General features: G+C 42.1%; 1 protein-coding gene and 1 long non-coding RNA gene across 2 annotated transcripts in view; one reads left to right on the forward strand and one right to left on the reverse strand.

Annotated features, from left to right (window-relative positions):
• xylt1 (xylosyltransferase 1) overlaps positions 1-19506 on the reverse strand; it is a 303503-nt gene that overhangs the window by 278723 nt on the left and 5274 nt on the right. The gene's annotated exons all lie outside the window — the stretch shown is intronic.
• On the forward strand, positions 15461-17188 carry LOC116985504. Its single transcript, XR_004415291.1, has 3 exons — positions 15461-15569; positions 16269-16270; positions 17026-17188. It is a non-coding gene; the product is annotated as an uncharacterized LOC116985504 (long non-coding RNA).

Consider the following 19506-nt stretch of genomic DNA (forward strand, 5'->3'; position numbering starts at 1 on the left):
ATTAGAGCCATCGTTTCTCTGGTATGTTTTAGCTCAGTTCATAAAGCTTCAGTAGACGTTCCCTCCAGTAGATTCACTCCAAGTCGTGCCGTGACTTTCTCCCTGAGTAGCAAAGCAACTCCTCCATCTCATCTGAAACATTGAAACCCCAGCATGTTGAGCTGCCAGTCATGTTCCTCTCGCACTGTGTTTCCATTTTGAAGGAAATTAACTGAAATTCAGGAAATTCTGGTCGGCTTCGGGTAATTTTAGGGAAATTAAGTAATTTCGGGAACTTTCTGCATCCGGCCCGCGAAGGGGATTTGGAGAAAAAAAGTATATTACGACCAACCGCGCCCATTGGGGGAGGCCCGTCAGCTGCGTCACAAATGAAAATGGTGCTAGTGACGCGGTAGAGACACAAAATGACGCCGTCCCCCGCGCGTGCAGTTGAGGTGGCAGTCGCACATGCACAGTTGGGGAATTTCAGGAAATACCATCAAATTCCAGCAAATGTGGGATTCTATTTAAGGACATTGTATTTGAGGTGTGGAAGCACTGCTCTTGTATCCAAGTTTCCATAATGGCCACAACAGCACCATTCTAAGCACGCTCTGGTCCCTACGTTCATCAGCTTTATCACAATACTACTTGCATTGAAGTAAACACATTTCAGCCCTTCATTATCCCCATATTCATGAACCTCTCCCTGCTTGTCCTTCCATTGACACTTACTTATCATTACCTCCACTTTCTCCTCAGCCCTTCCATTTGCCGACTGCCCTGGCCCCCACTGCCAATCTAGTTTTAACCCGCCCGCTTCCCGAGTAGCACTAGTAAACTTACACTTGTAGGTTTCCTTTCAAAAGCCTTATGTATATCATGGATCCGCAAAACACCTCCCCACATGAATTAACATTGGATAACAAATGAATCCCAACAGCCTCAAGACAGAGTTGCTGCTTTTACAAAGCTCAGTGCTGAGCAACTATGAGCAGGGAATGAGAATGCACCAGAAGGAATGCTTTATCTTGATGCCGGACTCTTAGAATGGAATATTTAAATTAACATATTGTAATGCATTTAAAGCACCTTCAAAATTAACACAGGAGTGTGGGAGAAACTGATCGCCTGAATCATGTGCGATAACCTCATGGTTGTAGAATGGAATTAAATTTTTTAACACAAGTCAAGAGTCAAGAATGTTTAATTTCAACCTGCACTGCAAATATAACCATGAAAGTTACTGGTCTTCAATAAAAACTCTGCATCTCAGCAGCCAGAGATCCTGCTGGGTTTATCAAAGGCAAGCTGGTTAGCATTTCAGTGGTAGATCGGGAAGAGACACAGACTTGTGCCTTTACAATCCAATGAAAGAGACCGACAGCTTTCAGTCTTAACCCCGTTCATTCACTATTTGAGGTGAAAGTCTCAAAAGTTTTTAACAAACAAGGATATGTTGAAATAAGTTGAAACAATAAGTTGAAAACAGCCTAACTTTTAACATGAAATGTAAATTAACATTCAAAGCCCTACTTCCCTGGTTCTTTCTATGTTTTAGACACTTCCTCAATTGAACTTCAGCAAGAAAGAGTAAACGGCTATCATTTCCCAGTATTTGGATAGTAACGGTGCTGAACTTGTTTCATTTCCTTCCCGACTACGCTGTTCGTCAACCGCAATATCTCAGCAGCAGCTGCTCGCAAAATAAGACTCTTTCTCCTGGGAATGTTCACACCAGACTCTGGCAATATATCCCGATTATAAGAGTTATTCGAAGTTTGGAGAATTTGTTTTTTTTCTTCAATTGAGAAAATGATTTAGAATGAAAACAAATCTGTCAGAGTCATAAAGTAACTCAAATCCCTTGAGGAAAAACAAGGTATGAACCCAAGTGATTTACAAGGCCAGAGTTTCCTTTGGACTGCAATTCACTACATGAATCCAGATTATTTTTCCATTTGGGAGAGAGTTTAATGAAGGTAGACACACAATAGTCAAGTACAAATTTGCCTGGCATCTAAGGTGCAGCTGCTTGTGATGGATATTATAGCTGAAGCAGGTCACAGATAATATGTATGGAAATAAGCAAGGAACCAGAGAATTTCTGTGCTGAGTGAGAGTTCCAATCATGTGTTGTTTATGGTGGTTCACCAGGCTTTTTGAGAGCCCCCATAGATGTTAGGGAGAGGGGGGGGAGGTGCACCAGGGGGGGGGGGGGGTGGCAGGATGCGTGCAATGGTGTGAGACAGGAAAACCATGTCGAATTTCAGAACCACAGCGGCAAGGATTGGCTCACAAAGTAAACAGGTTTAGTCACAAAGTACACTGAGCCACAACAGGCAGGCAGGTCATCTGGACAGGAATAAATCTTAAACTCTGCGTCCCAAAGAAGTATTTGCCAGGATGCACTAAATCACTGCTTTCAACAAATCAGAAAAATAGTTTAGCCATCAATGCTTTATCTTGAAAGTGTTATTTAGCTCAACCTCCCTTCTAATGTGCTCTGAGAATTTTTGCCAGACTCAGCAGGTCTCGACTGTCTTCCTAGTCGTGATTGATGCCGTGTTAAGCTGCCTCCTGACCCTGATCTGCTTCAACATTAGACAGTCGTCACCATAACTTACGATGGGCATTGCTTGCAGCTTCTCCCCATCCAACAATCGCTGGCAGGCGGGCTCATTCACAGTCCATTACCAGGATTCAGCTTGGCGAGCGCATGTGCACAGAATATTAATGACACCACACACCAGCGCATGTTTCTTGGCATTTGTTCCAAAAGCAAACACCACAATTTATTTCATTATAGATCAGGTCCATGCATTTGGATACTAGGATTTGCAAAATTTGCAATAATTTCAGGTGAACTATTGCCAAAATATTTTTGCACGATGAATAATGTGTGGATTCTATCCAATCTTACTGTGCTATGAACATCATATTCCTTTTAATGAAAGTAATTACTGATTAGATGTTATCTCATAGTCCATTGCAGTGCAAATAGACAAGTTTAAATGAACAATTCTCCAGATACTGACTCAGCAATCTGAATTTCAGTTTACATATCACAAACATTAAGATTACTCCAGTTGTTTGTCCTGGATTAATTACTTTGACTGCACCCACTAATAACTTTTAAGCTATGTATCCAAAAGGTAATAACAAAGAGACGATTAAACATATAGCGCTGAATCTAATATTACGCACAAATTCACATCCACAGAATAATAGCCGTAAATTAAAGCTGCAAATCTACACTGACTTGAGGAAACAAAGTTGATCTTGTAAAGGGAAGAAAGTGGAGGGAAAGTTATTTCAACAAGCCAAGCTGCAGAGATCTTGTTTTGATTCCGCAAATAGTAGCAATGTTACAACATTTTGCGATTTAAAAAATCAAGTCTGCAATTTATCCCATCAGATAAAGCATAAAAAGAAGTTTAATTTGACACCTAATTCACTTTCATATCTTCAGTATTAAAAAGGTTATGGCCATTTTCATTCTCGGAAATTAGCATCTTGTTCCCTATTGCTTTTCCATTGACTAACACAAAAGCTGTGATCGAGGACAGTCAAAAGCCCATAACATTAAGAGAACTGAAATAAATGTTCAGTTATTATAGATTGAAGCATTCTGAAACGATCTTACTTGGATGACCTGAAATTAAAGCATAAAATTAGTTAGTTACCCAATTGTAGCTAATTACAAAATTCAATTACTGGATCTAAACATCTACCCATTTCTTAAGAAAGGTTAACATTTTTAAATAGCCTAAGTGTCCAAATAACATTCACACAAGAATTCACAATATAACATGATTTTTAAATCTCATTGTACTTAATTTATAGGCCAAATGGAATGAATTTAGTGTTTAATTCCCGCAAATTAATGGCCATTTTAATCATCTTGCGAGTGAGATTTTGTGGAACGCGATCGATTGGAACTTTGCGATTGCGGTGAATTTAAACCCCATATCGGCAGGAAAAACACTGTCGGCTCGTATGGGGCCTAAATCACCTTTTCGCGACGTAAAATTTGGACTAAGGTAATCCCAAGAAGCACATTTATATGTAAAATAAACGGCTTACTTTTAGCTGTCCCGTATGTGAAATCCGTCCGTTATCGGTGTTCATGGCATTAAAAGTGGATTATTATTTTACTCCAACGCTGAAATTGTCCAGCGATTTAAAAAAAATTCACAGAACGGCCGTCGGAACAATTCTTCAGCATTAGCTAGCTCCCCGAGAAAATATATCCAGGACAAGCAGGAGAAAAAACGCATTTTAACCCCTCCCCCTTTCAAAGGCGCCAAAGACGCACACGCGGCCAGTGACAGAACTGCAGCGCCGCTGAAGGTAAGTTTTGTAACATACCTACAAATAGGAGCTGTATCAGCTATAATTTTGCCAGACTTGTTGCTTTTTATTTGAGGTCTTCTTAGATTAATAACACTGACAGGATTGGAGAATTATTGCTCCCAGAACTATGTTTACTTTCCCTTCTATTCCTTTGATTTGAATTGCACATGAAGATGATTAATGCTACCAACAGCTGGTCATAATTTACATTACAGTTTTTAATTAAAGGGAGAAATTAATCGCATCCATAATCTTAGCTACAAAAAGTGAGCAATATTTCCTTCAGAGCTCTAATGCTCAACATATGAGCTATAGAAACCTCCCACGCTACCTCCAAAACAAATTGCCCATTGAAACCATCACCACGTATACCATTGAATCTACTGCGACATCTTCACTGAAAAGCTATGTGCTGCAAAATCATAAAGCTATGCTTTACAACTTTGTTAAACAAGAACAAAATTAATGATTTTCCCCTTGTCCACAAATTAAATTAATTTCTCCCTTGACACCAAAGCACCAAGCTTAGGCAAAGCACTGCTGAGCTGTAGAGAGGGGCGATACCCAGATGAACTTTCCGGGAAGCTGTTCATGTCCTCATGCAACAGAAACCTCATAACATTATTTCACTATTTCCCCCCCTTTATTCCACAACATTTATTCCTCAACCAACATAACAAAGCCAATTCACCTGATCAGTATTACATTGTTGTTCTTGGAACCTAATGCCCCTGTCCCACTTAGGAAACCTGAACGGAAACCTCTGGAGACTTTGCGCCCCACCCAAGGTTTCCGTGCGGTTCCCGGAGGTTTTTGTCAGTCTCCCTACCTGCTTCCACTACCAGCAACCTCCGGCAACCACCTGCAACCTCCGGGAACCGCACGGAAGCCTTGGGTGGGGTGCAAAGTCTCCAGAGGTTTCCGTTCAGGTTTCCTAAGTGGGGCAGGGGCATTACTGCACATACTTACTGTACATGGGTGGTATCAAAGGTAGACACAAAATGTTGGAGTAATTCAGCAGGACAGGCAGCATCTCTGGGGAGAAGAAATGGATCATGGGTGACTATCTATGAATGGATCATAGAGCAGCTGCGTCGCTGCACCAGAAACCTGGGTTCGATCCTGACTATGGGTGCTGTTTCTGTAGATTTCTTCATGTGACCACATGGGTTTTCTCTAGTTTCTTCAGTTTCCTTGCACATCCCAATGATCTGCAGGTTTGTAAATTACTTGGCTTCTGTAAAATTGCCCCTATTATGCAGAACACAGAACTGGTGTATATGTGATCGATGGTCAGACTGGACTTGGTGGGCCGAAGTGCCCATTTCCATGCTGCAGCTCCAAACTAAACTAAATGGACTGCCTTATTTACTGCATTACACAAGTGGTACTATTAGATGGTAGACAAAAGTGCTGGAGAAACTCAGCGGGTGAGGCAGCATCAACGGAGTGAAGGAAATAGGCAACGTTTTGGGCTAAAATCCAAAGGGTTTCGGCCCGAAACAATGCCTATTTCCTTCGATTTTCCAGCATCTGCAGTTCCTTCTTAAACATTGGGACTATTAGATGGTTTGTCTGAAATGGTGAAAGATGTGAGCAGGTCTATTTTAATGCATTATAGATCAGTTACAAACATATATTGAAAGCAACAAATATCACCATCTCCTTACTCTCCCAATCTTCATTATCCTCCCTCCATCTTGGTAAGCAATGAATGAATGCGGTATCCAGCAGAACTCCTGTATTTCACTCAAAAAAGCATTCTACAAATTCAACCTTAGGTTCAAACCAGTTCAAATTCAACCAGTTGGACAGAGAGGGAAGATAATAAGATCCATAATCAACCTTCTTTAACCCTGGAAAAAACAGTGTAGTACGTATTGCGAACCAGTCCTTAAAGTTAACGTGCATCAAAGCAAACAATAAGGCCCCTGGGCCTGTACTCACTAGAGTTTAGAAGAATGAGGGGGAACCTCATTGAAAGAATAGTGAAAGGCTTGGATAGAGTGGAGGTGGAGAAGATGTTTCCACTAGTGGGAGAGTCTAGGACTAGAGGTCATAGCCTCAGAATTAAAGGACGTTCTTTTAGGAAGTAGATGAGGAGAAATGTCTTTAGTCAGAGGGTGGTGAATCCGTGGAACTCATTGCCACAGAAGGCTGTGGAGGCCATCAGTGGATATATTTAAGGCAGTTATGGATAGTTTCTTAATTTGTACGGGAGTCAGGTTATGGGGAGAAGGCAGGAGAATGGGGTTAGAAGGGAGAGATTGATCTGTCATGATTAAATGGCGGAGTAAACTTGATGGGCCAAACAGCCTCATTCTGCTCCTATGATTTTACGACAATACATCAACATATATCCAGCATCATTAGGTGTAGGAAAGTGGTCGTCATGGACTAGAAGGGCCGAGACGGCCTGTTTCCGTGCTGTAATTGTTATATGTTATATGGTTAACTGCAGCTGCTGGTTTTAATCGAATACACAAAATGCTGGTTTATACAAAAGGACCCTTCTTCCGTCCCGAAACATCACCCATTCCTTCTCTCCAGAGATGCTGCCTGTCCTGCTGAGTTACTCCAGCATTTGTGTCTACCTTCCAACATCACTTGGCTTGACTATCACGTATAATTGAGCAGATATTATGGGACTCATGAACATTAATTCATTGCTCATAGATAGAAAGATGATTGAAAATTGTAGATGAATATCCTGCAATGGGCATCTACCATTAAAATAACAAATAGCAACTGCCTCAGCAAATAATCACTGGCTAGGATTGTTTATTAGAATCTACTTTTAAAATATTTCATGATCCCAACATAGTCAGTTGAAAGGAACCACCACAAAAAATCTTAAATGTAATATTAATAACATTATAAATGATGTACTTGCAACACAGCTAAGATCCTGTTGGAAATTCACTACATGAATCCAGATAATGTTTCCAGTTGGAAGCTAGTTTAATGAAGGTAGACATACATTAGTCAAGTACAAATTAGCCTGGCATCTGAGGTGCAGTTAAACAGCCACTTGCTATGGACATTGTAGTTGAAGCTGGTCACAAATGAATTTCTTGATGAAAGTTCACTGGATGTTAACAATTCGTTGAAGGTCACAGTTAAAGGTCAGAACATACAACCAGACTCACCGTTGCCAACAGAAAGAAGCTAAATCAAGAGGAAAATGATCTTCATGATATTCTAACATGATATTTAATTTTTAATTCTGATCTCAGACAATTACTAAAATTCAATATCTTGAAGCCTTCAGGACTAAAAGACAATGTCAACATCTTCATAGTATTAAGGGCTGTATTGTTACATGTATAGTTACAAAAGTCTTCCCCTTCTTAGCACACACCTCTTAGGTCTAATAGAATCAAGGGATATGGGGAAAAAGCAGGAACAGGGTACTGATTTTGGATGATCACCCATGATCATATTGAATGGCAATGCTGGCTCGAAGGGCCGAATGGCCTACTCCAGCACCTATTTTCTATGTTTTACCCAAGACAACTTCCTCTTCACTATCTTTTCTATTTAAAATTTGATAACAGTTACTGAAACTGCAAAAAACAGCTTGACATGGTTTTCATGTAATGAACCACAAGCTTCAGAGATCAGATCGGCAACGGTAATCCCCAAAATACTGATAACACCACTTCACTTTTGATTCCGTCACTGATCTTGCAGGTAAAAAGCCACAAATATTTTTCTCCTTCTAGATTTCTTACTATACATAGAAGATGCAACGCAGAAGAAGGGTTTCGGCCCGAAACGTTGCCTGTTTCCTCCGCTCCATAGATGCTGTCTCACCCGCTGAGTTTCTGCAGCATTTTTGTCTACCACAGAAGAATAGCCATCTCATTAAGCCTTTACTTGTTCTATAGCTTTCTGATTAATCCATTTCCCTGACCTTCAAGAATTTATTTTAGAGCAGAGTTAATATAGGTGCTGCTTCTGAACTTCAGACACATGGGTTCAATCCGGGCCTCCAATGCTGTCTGTGTGGAGTTTACACGTTCTCCCTTTGACAGTGTGGGTTTCACCGAGGCACCACACTGCAATTTATTTCTATCTCCCAAAGATGGTAACTTAAATTGTCCACTGAAAATTGCCCTTCATGTGCAGGCAAGTGGTAAAATATGGGAGAAGGTGATGGAAATGTGAAAAGAATGTCACAGGGGAATGAGGTTGCTCCAAGCCAGTGTAGACTCAATGCCTAAAATGGCCACGTTCCATGCTGTAATAGGACATGAAACTTTCAGTCATAAAATCTCTGTGTGGACAATAGATGTATTCTCACACGATTCAACCTTAAATTGAGCATCATCTGCTAACCAATACTTCCACGAGGGAAACCTTTCTCCTTATTTATTAGATCAAAACTGTGTAATGATTTTGTATCCTCATCCAAATTTATTCATAATCTTCCCAACTCAATGTGTTGTCAGCTAAAATACATTTTTTTTGCTGTGAATTAGACTTGTTAATAATTGTTTAACAACTGTGAATAATTGTTTAAAATTGGTCTGAATGTAATAATGCCAAATGCATGAATCTATTCTGAAACCGAGACGACACTAGAATAGACAGTGAAGAGGGTTATCAAAAATTGCAGCAGGCTCTTAATCAGCCTGGTGCATGGTGGGGCATTTCGGAAGGTCAGACCAGGACAGGGCCTCACAGTGAAGGGTCGGTCTCTACACCTGCGAGGTTGTAGAGCAGAGGGATCAAGGAGAACAGGTACATTGGCCCGAATATGGCATCACATTCAGATAGGAAGGTAAAGATTTAAGAGAGAGTTAGGTAGAGCTCTAGGGGCTCGTGTAGTCAAGGGATATGGGGAGAAGGCAGGCACGGGTTATTGATTGGGGACGATCAGCCATGATCACAATGAATGGCGGTGCTGGCTCAAAGGGCCGAATGGCCTCCTCCTGCACCTATTTTATATGTTTCTATGTCAAAGAAGTCTTTTGGTACATTGACCTTCATCAGTCTGGGTATAGAGGTTGGAAAAAAACAAAAAGTCCTGAAGTAACTCAGCTGTCAGGCAGGATCAGAGATGGAGGTGGATTGGGATCTGAATATGTCACTTCTCTGTGTTCTACAGAGATGCTGCCTGTTATTTTGTAAACCAGTGTCTCCTTTTTATTGTGTATAGAAGTTGGAGAATTATGCTGCAGTTGTCCAAAGCATTGTTGAGGCCACATTTGTAGAACAGTGTTCAGTTTTTATCACCAAGCTTTTTGAAGGATGTCATTAAGGTGGAATAAAGTTGTATAAAAACATAAGGGGACTAGATAGGGTAAATGTACAGTTATTGTTAACCAAAGTGGGCCAATCAGAAACCAGCTGACATAGGTTTAAGGGGAGAAAGAGTTAATAGGAATCCGAGGAGCAATTTTTACAATGTTGGGTATATCATAAGTGATAGAAGCAGAATTAGGTAATTTGAGTCTACTCCGCCATTCAATCATGGCTGATCTATCTCTTGCTCCTAACCCCATTCTCCTGCCTTCTCCCCATAACCTCTGACACTCGTACTAATCAAGAATCTATCAATCTCTGCCTTAAATATATCCACTGACTTGGCTTCCACAGCCTTCTGTGGTAAAGAATTCCACAGATTCACCACACTCTGAATAATGAAATTCCTCCTCATCTCCTTCCTAAAAGAACGTCCTTTAATTCTGAGGCTGTGCCCTCTAGTCCTAGACTCGCTATTCTGTACATTTCAATAAGGTCCCCGCTGGTATATGAAACGAGCTGCCAGAGGACAATAGACAATAAGGTGCAGGAGTAGGCCATTCGGCCCTTCGAGCCAGCACCACCATTCAATGTGATCATGGCTGATCATCCCCAATCAGTACCCGGTTCCTGCATTCTCCCCATATCTCCTGACTCCACTATTTTTAAGAGCCCGATGTCTCTTGAAAGCATCCAGAGAACCTGCCTCCACCGCCCTCTGAGGCAGAGAATTCCACAGACTCACCACTCTCTGTGAGAAAAAGTGTTTCCTCGTCTCCGTTCTAAATGACTTACTCCTTATTCTTAAACTGTGGCCCCTGGTTCTGGACTCCCCCAACATTGGGAACATGTTTCCTGCCTCTAACGTGTCCAACCCCTTAACAATCTTATATGTTTCAATGAGATCCCCTCACATCCTTCTAAACTCCAGAGTGTGCAAGCCCAGCTGCTCCATTCTCTCAGCATATTACAGTCCCGCCATCCCGGAAATTAACCTTGTAAACCTACCCTGCACTCAATAGCAAGAATGTCCTTTCTCAAATTAGGGGACCAAAACTGCACACAATACTCCAGCTGTGGTCTCACTACTGCAGAAGGACCTCTTTGCTCCTATATTCGATTCCTCTTGTTATAAAGGCAAACATGCCATTCACTTTCTTCACTGCCTGCTGTACCTGCATGCTTACTTTCATAGACTGATGTACAAGAACCCCCAGATGCCGTTGTACTTCCCCTTTTCCCATTTAGATAGTAATCTGCCTTCCTGTTTTTGCTACCAAAGTGGATAACCTCACATTTATCCGCATTAAACTTAATCTCCCATGCATCTGTCCACTCCCCCAACCTGTCCAAGTCACCCTGCATTCTCATAGCATCCTCCTCATAGTTCACACTGCCACACAGCTTGGTGTCATCTGCAAATTTGCTAATGTTACTTTGAATCCCTTCATCCAAATAGTTGAGGCAGGTGTTATGATAGTGTTTAAAAGATATCCATGGTTAGGACAGGTTTAGGATGACATGGGCCAAACACCAGCTAACATTCCTCAAACAGTTGTCACGTGCTTTAATCGCTCATATTTGAAATATTTAATCAACATGCATTTAATCAACATTTAATCTACGATGGAAAATGACAAATATATTTGTCTTCCGATAGTTGTATTGAGATTTGAAAATGTTTTATATTATAAAGTAAATCCCATAGAAAGCTATAGACTGATCAACTATTTCGACGGTGGCTCCTATGATGAAGAGAGAAGGTTGAGAGAGCATTGCATCAGCCTCAGTGGACATAAGGCAAAGCAGTTTATCTAGATTACAAAGATCAGCGATTAACATGGGGACATCTCAGGCAGATTACACTGGAGAGAAAAGCTCCATACAGGCAAATGTTCTCCTAATTCAGATTTAAATAATGCTAAAATATCCAGACATGTCAACCTTACATGAACTAAAACATACAGTGGAACAATTAGTTCAACTTCCTGTTCATTGTCTACAATTATAATCCTTTACATATTACTCAAAGAACAACCTGATGATTTGGGTATTAGCCCGGGTATTGACACAACCAATTGCAGATGCTTAGTTACAAGAAAAGACAGAGTATTTCAGAGAGTCAGGCAGTAACTGTGGAGAACAGGTATAGGTGATGCTTAGGGTTGTGACTATTTTGCAGACTAATTGTAGTGGGGGGAAAGGGGGGGAGGGGGGAGAAGGCGAGAGAAAGATGGGGCCAGGACAAGGCCTGGCAAGTGATAAGTGGATACAGGTGAGGAGGCGTTTTATTGGCAGATGGGTGGACAGAGATGAAAAGACAACAAAAGGCTGACCAGGGGAGGAGTGTAAAGCCAAGGGAAGAGATATAGGTGAAAGGGGACGAGGTGAGAGGGGAAAGACTTAATGTGAACCCGAAGGGCAACAGTTTTTTTTTCCCACAATGGTTGGTGGGTATATAAAAACGAGCGTCCAGAGGAGGTAGTTGAGGCAGGTACTATTAAAATGTTTAAAAACCATTTGGACGTACATCGATAGGACAGTTTAGAAGCATATGGGCCAAATGCATGCAGGTGAGGCTGGTGTAGATGGGACAATTTGTTTGGCGTGGACAAGTTGTGCCAAAGAGTCAGTTTTCATGCTGTATGTCTCAATGACCCTAAGTCAATGTTCACCCCGTTGGGCTGGAGGCTCCCCAAGTAGAAATAAAGATGTTGTTGGCATGGCGATGGGGAGGCGAGTTAAAGTGATTAGCAAACAGGAGACCCAGCAGAAGTTGGTGGGCCAAGCACAAGTGTTCAACTGAACAGTCACCTAGTTTGCGATTACTGTCGCTGATGTAAAGAAGGGCACAATGGGAGCAGCAAAATCAGTAGATGAGGTTCGGGAAGGTGTGCATACCAGGTGCCAGTGGTTTAAAGCAAGTGAGCAGGGGCATAATTTGCCGTGAATGCAGAACATAGAAGAGTGCAGCATAGGAACAAGCCCTTGTAGCCACCATGTCCATGCCAGTCATTATTTACAGGAAAGCACAAATTACATATTGAATGAAAACTAGTGCTGCATATCAAAATGATCAATTATTGTTTGGTTACCAGAGTGAGTGTTTAATTTCATGGCTTTGATTACAGGGACAAAAAGATAATCAAATGGGCTGAATCATGCATGGGCACACTGAATGGGAAGGATAATATTCTGTTCTGGTGCTTTTACTGCAGAACATAGAAACATAGAAAATAGGTGCAGGAGTAGGCCATTCGGCCCTTCGAGCCTGCACCGCCATTCAATATGATCATGGCTGATCATCCAACTCAGTATCCTGTACCTGCAGAACCTGCAGAAGGGGTGGCGCGTTGGTACAGTGGTACAGCACCAGAGATCTTGGTTCGACCCCGACTATGGATGCTGGCTGCACGGAGTTTGCACGTTCTGCCCGTGACTGCTTGAATTTTTTCCGAGATCTTTGGTTTCCTCCCGCACTCCAAAGGCTCAGTGGGCCAAAGGGCCTGTCTCTGTGCAGTATCTCTAAACCAAACTGCTAATTGACATCCTCGCCGATGCAGAAAGCGGGAGAGCTCAGCAAAGGAGAAGCTGGAAGTCCCAGGGACTTGGAGCTCCTGCCAAATTTCACAGCAGGATCTAATGATTAATTTTCACAGCCTTCCATTTCCCAGCCAATGTTGGCCAGAGCGGCAGGCAGCCTGCTGCTTGGCAATGAAGCTAGTGGCACGCGACCACAACCAGGAAATGTGCAGGAAGGAACTGCAAATGCTGGTTTAGACCAAAGATAGACACAAAAATCTGGAGCAACTCAGCGGGACAGGCAGCCTCTCTGGAGAGAAGGAATGGGGCCTCGAACCGAAACTTGACCCATTCCTTCTCTCCAAGAGTACGAGTACTGAGCATCCTGTACCTGCAGAACCTGCAGAGTACTGAAGCAGGCCCTTTGGCCCAACTCCTCACTGGCAAACAAGATGCCCACTTATTCTCGTCCCATTAATACTAACTCTCACTTTTCACTACTGTACACACTCCAATTTGTGAGAATTAGTAAGACTCTTGGACCACAGTGTGCATGGAACAGCAACTCCAAACCCATCACCCATGCTTACGTTCTTAAAACCCAGGAATGTAAACACATCTCCAGATCCAGATGAGGACTATCCAAGGACACTGTAGGAAACTACAAAACACATTGCAGCCGCCCTGGCTGGAATATGTGCACCATCATGAGCCATGGGGCAGGTGGCAGAAAACCGAGGGGTGACTATTGTTGTGCCTTTATTTATGAAGGAGACATAGAAAAATCTGGGAACTATAGACCAGTTAGTCTAACTTCTGTAGTAAGTAATTTACTAGAGGGGACTAAGGAATAAGATCTGCATGCATTTGGAAAGACTGGTTGATTTGAGATAGTCAGCATGGTTTGGTGCATGTCCCCTAACTCAGTCTGAAGAAGGGTCTCGACCCAAAACATCACCTATTCTTTCTTTTCAGAGATGCTGCTTAATCCAGTGTTTTGGGTCTATCTTTGGTGCATGGGAGATTGTGTCTCATGAATTTGATTGTTTTTGTAAGCTGCCAAGTAGTTGATATGGGCGTGTAGTCCATATGGACTTCAACATGGCCTTTGATAAGGTTCTGCACTACTAAAGCCAGCTAGACAAGCCTGCTTCTGGGCTTCATTTTCAGTGAATGGATTCAGCAGCTCAAATGGTATGAGCCAGCTCCACGGAACTAGGCTGAAGAGATGGCAGAAGCAACTTGAGTCCATTCATTTAGGACAGAATGGGCAGAGATTTCAGCTGGGTTGGGAAAATAACTAAATGCTGCAATCAGGATTGCACAGTGGCGCAGCAAGACCCGGGTACGATCCTGACCACGGGTGCTATCTGTACGGAGATTGTACCTTCCCCCCTGACTTGCGTGGGTTTTCTCCGGGGGGGGGGGGGCTCCAGTTTCCTTCCACACTCCAAAGTCGTGATTGGCTTCGGTAAAATTGTAATTTGTCCCTAGTGTGTGGGGCCTGTTTCCTTGCTGCATCTCTAAACAAAAAATAAATTGCTTTAAGGATACAGATTTCAAATTTGTACAGTAATATATTTTCATGCATTTTGGAGTCAATCACCTAAGCGGCTTTGCAGTTTAATATGGCTTACTACGTATTAGACCAGAAGTTAAGAAGATTTGCCTCCTAATACTTACCAGGATAAAAGATATTCCATCCTTATGCCTCCATTGCTAACAATTTGTGGTTGTGACTGTGCTTAAATTAAAAGAAACAGCAGAATATGTTGTTTTGGTTTTACAGGAAACTTTGCAGAATTCACAAGGGCTTTACAACACAAGTGAAACAATTATTGTTTCGGCAACATTGAAAGATAAGTAAAGGAAAATAAATGGAAGACTAAGCTGATTCCACAGAGGTTGGCAATTCTGTTCAGCAAAATTCAGAAAGTCTGTCAAAAATAGACACAAAATGCTGGAGTAATTCCACGGGACAGGCAGCATCTCTGGAGAGAAGGAACGGGTGACGTTTCTGGTCGAAACCTTTCTTCAGACTCCATGATCAGTTCCTTCCTACTCAGAAAGTCCTTCTCTCAGTGGAGAGGGATCAGCGAAGGCAAGTGACGGGCACAGAGATCTACTGGAGGTTTGGAATAGTGCTTTGGAGGACATGGAACAGTTTAGATTTGTTTGAGATATTCAACTATCTAAATGACAGATGATTTGATACAATATATTTGTTGTGAACATAAATTATTTAAGGGAACAGAACTACAGCTCAAAAGTGAATTATGTTAAAATATCTTCAATGTTGACTTAAATGAGAGTGTAGGAAATATGATTAGTTTGCAGGTGACACAAGATGTTGGTAGGATTGTACATCATGAGGTGCGTCATTGGGCTGCAGTATGAGATTGTCAGGTTAGCTGGAGAGGGCAATTGCTGATGGAATTTAAACCTTGTGTGTGAGGTGGTGAGTTTTGGGATGTCCAAGAAAGAGTATTGTGGAATAGCGGGACCTTTGTATTAAGGTTCAAAGAACCCTTAAGGTGGGGTGGTAAAGATGGCACACAAGATCCTGGCCTTCATCATCTGGGGCATAGAATACAAGAACAGGGGAGTCTTGATGCAACTTTATGCAACATTGGTCAGGTCACAGCTGCAATGTTCTATGTAATTCTGGCTGCACGTAATAGCACTAGAGAGATTCACCGAGATGCTGCCTACGATGGAATACTTCAGTTCTGAGAAAAAACTAAATACACACATAGACCTGGCATTTAATGCCCCAGCTCTAGTTGCACTTGAGAAGTTGCTGGTGAGCTATTTTCTTAAACCATCTCTGACCTTGAGATTTGGGCCAATGCTTTTCAAGGTCTTTTCAATAGACAATAGACAATATTTTCGGGAGTTCCAGGAAAAGATGAAGGAATGGCAGTATCTTTCCAAGTAAGGTGAGTGTGCGCATGTGTGTGTGTAAGATTTCATATAATAATCATCATTATCAGAAAATATTCTCATATTATCAGATTTTCTCCAATGTTAACAATGGGATGACCGGGATGATTGGAGTTAATATGATAATGACATCCAGGAGGAAATTGTACAAAGGAGCACAGGTAAGAACATCAGGATTGAGCGGCATTATTGTTAATAAACATTTTAATTTGTCTAAGGAGTTTTCAATGGATGATTGATCAGATTGATCCCATGTACAAATCCATCAAGTACAAACAAGAAAACAAAGTATGCAATTTTCACTTTGGTGTTGAAGCAGGACTCCTTGAAAAACCAAGGTGTGGAAAGTCACAGCCAAGCAAAGTCCATTACTCTCTAACTAGCCCACAACAATTTATCAGAAGGTTGGCCGAGAGCTATATGTATGATGATGTTGTCAGGACTCGAGGGCCTGAGTTACAGGGAGAGGTTGAGCAGGCTGGGACTCGGAGCGCAGGAGGATAGGGTGTGATCTTATTGGAGTGTATAAAACCATGAGAGGAATAGGTTTGTTGCCCGTAGTAGAGGAATCGAGAACCAGAGGATACAGGATTAAGGTGAGAGGGGAAAGATTTAATAGGAATGGTGGCGCAGTGGTAGAGTTTCTGCCTTACAGCAAATTCAGCGACAGAGATCCGGGTTCGATCCTGACTACGGGTGCTGTCTGTATGGAGTTTGAATGTTCTCCCCGTGACCTGCGTGGGTTTTCTCCGAGATCTTCGGTTTCCTCCCACACTCCAAAGACGTACAGGTATGTAGGTTAATTGGCGTGGTAAATGTAAAAATTGTCCCTAGTGGGTATAGGATAGTGTTAATGTGCAGGGAATGCTGGTCGGCGCGAAAGGGCTTGTTTCCACACTGTATCTCTAAACTAAACTAAACTAAACTAAACTAAACTAAACTAAACTAAAAAGAGGAATACGTTTTTCACGCAAGGGCTGGTAGGTGTATGGACAAGCTGCCGGAGGAGGGACTAATTGCAATATTAATGCAATATTGAAGAAACATTTAGATGGATACATGGATAGGACAGTTTAGAGGAGGGAAAATGCAGGCAGGTGAGACTAGTGTAGATGGGACGAGTTGGCCGGTGTGGGCAAGTTTGGCCATAGGGCCTGTTTCTATGCTGTACCTGAACTCCCTCATTTTGACAGCCAATGATTCTCTCATACAATACGTCAGCAATGAGATCCCAGGCATATTAGATGAATTCCGTCACCAGCTGTGTGCGATGGCTGTACAGCAGCAGCTGTGAGCTGGATGACTTGCGCTGCGAGAAATACCATCAATTCCACGCCAGTTGCGGTCAGATTAGAAGCAATTCATAATTGATTTTTGCAGATTTAAGCATGAATACTAATTGCCACACAGCTAGAGCTCGACAATCATCATGGAATGTGGTGAGAACGCATGCAAGGTTGTTAAGATAAACTGTGGGACTATGAGGTAGCAGCAATCCCGTCATGAAGCAGTTCTCATGGAATCAGTCTCATCACAGGTGCATTTTACATATATATGGCAAGTATAGAATCACTCATTAACTTGCAAAATGTAAATGAAAGTTAAAACATGAAATCACACAGGGACAAGATGTAGAGCTGCTGCCTCACTGTGCCAGAGACCCAAGTTTCGATCCCAACCTCATGTGGTCTGTGTGGAGTTGCATGTTCCCGCTGTGACCACGTGGGTTTCCTCCGGGACCTCTGGTTTCCTCCCACATCACAAATAAATGCAGGTTTGTAGGTGTTGGAAGGAACTGCAAATACTGGTTTAAACAGAAGATAGACACAAAATGCTGGAGTAACTCAGCAGGACAGGCAGCATCTCTGGAGGGAAGGAATGGCTAATGTTTTGTGTCAAGACCCTTAATCTGAAGAAGGGTCTCAACCCGAAACGTCGCCCATTCCTTCTATTCAGTGAGGCTGCCTGTCCTGCTGAGTTACTCCAGCATTTTGTGTCTATCTCAGGTTTGCAGGTTAATTGCCGGCTGTAAAATTCCCCTAATGTGGACTGCGTGGATGAAAAAGTGGGATAACATGGAACTAGTGTAAACAGGTGTGAATACAGCAGGCCGAAGGGCCTGTTTCCATGCTGTGTCTTTCAATCACCCAATCAAAACATTCCTCTGCTATACTACCACAATAGTTACTGCCATTTGACAAGAACGAGCAGAGGAAATGGCTGCAAATTTACATCAGATCTTCTCAAGGTACAGTACAAGAAAAGGCCCTTCGGCCCACCATGTCTGTGTTAAACCAGAGTGACGCCACATTCAAACAACACCTCATATTCCGCTTGGGTAGCTTACAACCGACCTAAAATGGATTAAGTTGAATTCTCCAAATTTAGATAACATAAAAAGCCCTCCCCTTTCTCTCCCCACCTCACCCCCCTCCTGAACCTGGACTCGCACCCATTTCCGTATCTCCTCTCTACCCCACCCCTCCCCTACATTCCTTCCTCTGCATTTGCAATTTGCTACCTGGCTGTCTCACACCTGGTTTAATCTCCAGCTTTTTTTCCAACCATCCGCCTCTCAAAACTCCCCATGGCCTGTGTCCTCCTATACCTGCCATGTTCTGTCCTGCCTCTCCTCTCCTAGCTTTTTACCACCCCACCCCCCCCCTCTCTAGTGATGCTGCCTGACCCATTGAGTTACTCCAGCACTGTGTCCCTTTAATGCCATCCCTTATCCATCTTCGCATAACCCATGTACCCTGCCTATCCATGTGCCTATCCAAAAGTATTTTAAACCACTAAAGTATCTGCCTCATCCACCACCCTGGCAGCACGTTCTTGGCACTGATCACCCACTGTGTAAAAACTTGCCCTTCACATCTCCTTCCAACTTTGCCCCTCTCACCTTAAATCTATGCCCTCTTGTAATTGATTCTGACTGTCTAATCTTATAATTTTATATAATTCTGCAACCTCTGGCATTCTAGAGAACAGAATCCAAGTCATGTTTAAGAAGGAACTGCAGATGCTGTGTACAAGTCATGTTGTGCACAATTTAATTAATTTTGCCATTACTTTCACTGATAAATTAATAACTTAATTTGGAGAAAAATTGCTTGCCGCAAGGTGGCCGCAAGAATACGTTTCGACAAAAGGTTCCTTCAAAATCAAATTTCAAATTTGCTTAATAACTTCCTCCATAATAGTGTGCTTGGTTAAAATTAACAGTTTAGTTGGTGATGTTAATTACTGTTCAATAGTTATTATTCAGTTACACAATTGTCAGATTCTTTCAGAGGTTTCATGCTTACAATTCTCAATATAATGGAGCCAATTATTTCAATGTTATCAATAATAAAAACACAAGTGGTTCAGAAAGAGAATTTAATTTTGTTCAACATACCGGTCGGTGACATGTACTGCCTACAATATTTTTTCACTGTTGTGTAATACCAGTAT

The sequence above is a fragment of the Amblyraja radiata genome, chromosome 22 (assembly GCF_010909765.2).
Source record: "Amblyraja radiata isolate CabotCenter1 chromosome 22, sAmbRad1.1.pri, whole genome shotgun sequence".
In the NCBI taxonomy this organism is placed as follows: domain Eukaryota; kingdom Metazoa; phylum Chordata; class Chondrichthyes; order Rajiformes; family Rajidae; genus Amblyraja; species Amblyraja radiata.